Genomic DNA, 3,307 nt, shown 5'->3' on the forward strand with positions numbered 1-3,307 from the left:
CTCTCTCTCTCTCTCTCTCTCTCTCTCTCTCTCTCTCTCTCTCTCTCATACACACACACACACACACACACACACACACACACACACACACACACACACAGGCCTAATAGAATGACTTTTCACAGGACAAAAAATGAGAAACCACAAGAACAGGGGCAAGCATCACTACTTTTAAAGTCTTCCCCAGAGGCCCCAGTGTGCAGCTAGGATTGGAAATGTTGCCTCACCTCTTTCCTCAATGCAGGCTTTTTGTCCCACACACCTCCTATTTACTATTGGATACGCTGCAGGTGGGTGTGTCTGAGCACTGTGTATGCACACAGTCAAATAGCACTTGCTTGCAGAGGGATGCTGCGATCAAGCCAGACTGAAATGCAGATAGGCAGCTATTTGGAAATGGAGAGGCTGAGAATCCTTCCTCTCGTCATCCTCCCGTCACTGAGCGCATCACTGCCTGTACATTTGCATCTGTGGTACGCTCCATGACTGGGGCCTAAGGCGGCACCTGAACTTAGGGCCGGATGAAGTTATGAACTGCCTGGAAAAGCATCTGGAGACATAGCACCTTCTGTCTGTGAGTTAACTCATTGCTTCCTTCCTCAGCCCCTGGCCAGACAACAAGGAGGTATGCCTTGTACTGCGGCCAGTCTAAACTTTTGATTTCTAAGCCAGTCTTGTTTCTAGCAACTTAATCTGCTTTTCCTTGATTCAAATATCAAATCAGTGTGTAGGCTTAGATTTTTCAAAACCTATTTTAGTGATGGTCCTTAAACACTTCAATCTCTCTTATAGCCCACTGACCAAAGGAAGGGGGAAGGAAGATGGCTAATAGGACAAGCGGGGCATGGGCCAGTTTAGGAGCGTGAATACTGAATCATACAGAAAGGGTATAGTTAGTTTTATAAGAAACCAAAATGTATTTCAAAGTTTGCACGCCAGTTTGCGTTCCTAATGGCATTTCGTGGGGGTTCCATCGTTACACATCTTCATTTGGTACCATCAGTTTTCTGGATTTTTCCCTCTCTACTAAGGATGTGGTGATGCCTTGGTGTCTTAGTTTGCATTTCCCTGATGACATATGATATCTTCTTATATGCTTATTTGCCAGATAACAAGTCTTAGCATTGATGTTCCTTAACTACTGAAATGGTTTTCGCACCCGTCTGTAGCTCCAGTTTCAGGGGGATCTGTTGCCCTCTCCTAACCTCTGAAGACACCAGGCATGGAAGCAGTGTACAAACATACATGCAGGGAAAACACCCATACACATACAAATAAGCAAATCTAAAAGAGCTAATGTCTCAGGTAGGGGTTTCTTGCTGTGAAGAGACACCATGACCACAGGAACTCTTATAAAGGCAAACATTTAATAGGGGCTGGCTTATAGTTTCAGAGGTTTAGTCTATTATCATCATATTGAGAAACGCGGCAGTGTGCAGGCAGACATGGTGCTGAAGAAGGAACTGAGAGTTCAACATCCTGGTGAGCAGACAGTAGGGAGTGAATGTCACACTGCACCTGGCTTGAGTATTTGAGACCTCAAAGCCTGCCCCCTGGTGATGCCCATTTCCTTCAACAAGGCCACATACACTTCAGTAAGGCCGCACCTCCTAATAATGCCACTATCTATGAGCCTATAGAGACCACTTTTATTCAAACCACTAGGGGTGTGGGTCAGGGTGGGGGTGGGGGGAATGATTAACAATTATAAATGGAATCAGAGTTAGGTGGACACATGCTTGTCTATTAAGGGTCACTAGTAACGTGTCATCTACAGACTCAGAGTGATACAGGTATCTTGCGTTGGCAGGTAAACTGTTTCAAATCTGTGATTTTTTTTTTTTTAAAAAATGCCAAACAGCTCATATAGTAAGTCAAGCAAAACAAAGTATAACTGTTCCAAATATGAACGTAGAATGTTCATCACAAGGAATGAGCCCTAATGTAAACTGTGGTCTCTGTGATGTATCAGTGAAGAGTCAGCAATTCCAAAACGGTGCCATTCTGGAGAAGGGTACTGACACCAGGTTATTGATAAAGGAAGCTATGTGTGTATAGTGGCTGGGGTATATGGTAAATCTCTATAGTGTGCTCTTAATTTTTCTGTGAACTTAAAAAACTGCCATAGAAGTTAAGTTTCAAAAGACTATTAACTACAATATGCTTACTGTATTCGTTACTTTTCTGTTGCTATGACGAAACACTTTGACCAAAAGGAATTTAGGAGAAGAAACATTTGTTTTAGTTCATAGGTCCACATCATTGTCTGTCACTGAGGGAAGTTGAGGCAGAGATTCCAGGCAGGAAGTCAAGGTGGGTCTGCTTGCTATCCCACGCCATGTTTTGTCTAGCCAGAAAATTCTCTTATCGACAAGGACTTAGAGTAGAAACCCTTCTTTAACTTTGACTTGATTTTGCTTGATGGTCTTCTTCAAGGCTCATGCTTAGCTCATTTTCTTATACACCCAGGACCACCTATCTAAGGAATAGTGCTACCCACAGTGGGCTGGGCCCTCCTCCATCAATGACCAGTCAAGACAACTCCCCTCGCCTGGCTATCCATGCCCACAGGCCCTCTGATCCAGGCGATTCCTCACTCAGATGACTCTAGGCTGTGTCAAGGGGACAGGCAAAGTTAACTAGGATACATATTCATTATTCTCTTCATCTATGAGATCCAATAACAGATGAGAGACAACAGAGAGAGGGGAAAGGTCACCATAGCAGGGAAGGAATGACAAAATTCATGTCAGTGGGAGTCTGTGGCTGGGATTCTTCACAGCTTGGTGGACCAGGAAGCAGAGAAATGTAAATTTCTCTGGCATTTAAGCTGGATCATTCATGCCCTCTTCATTCAGTTTGGAACCCCAGCCCATGAATCAGTGCTTTGTACAATAAGAACAGTCTTTTCCCTTTGGTTAATCGTATCTGGAAAAGCCCTTAAAAGACACAAAGTTGTACCTTGTTAATGTATTAGGTATTTATTAATCCAGTCATGTTATAATTGAAATTAACCAGCACAAGTCCATCCTTCTTTAACTTGACGTCCAATGGATCACAAATTTTCTTCTTTCTTCTCTCTCTCTCTCTCTCTTGTTTGTTTGAGACAAGGTTTCTCTGTTTAGCCTTGGTTGCCTTGGAATTCACTCTGTACACTAGGCTGACCTCTGACTGAAAGATACACCTGCCTCTGCCTCCCAAGTGCTGGATTAAAGGTGCCACTCCCTGGCCACAGATTTTTAATAAACATTTTTATTGTGTGTGTATGTGTGTGCACACCTGTGCATGTACATGAGTTTATGCACAG

Source organism: Grammomys surdaster, unplaced genomic scaffold (genome assembly GCF_004785775.1).
Source record: "Grammomys surdaster isolate TR1022 unplaced genomic scaffold, NIH_TR_1.0 185, whole genome shotgun sequence".
NCBI lineage: Eukaryota > Metazoa > Chordata > Mammalia > Rodentia > Muridae > Grammomys > Grammomys surdaster.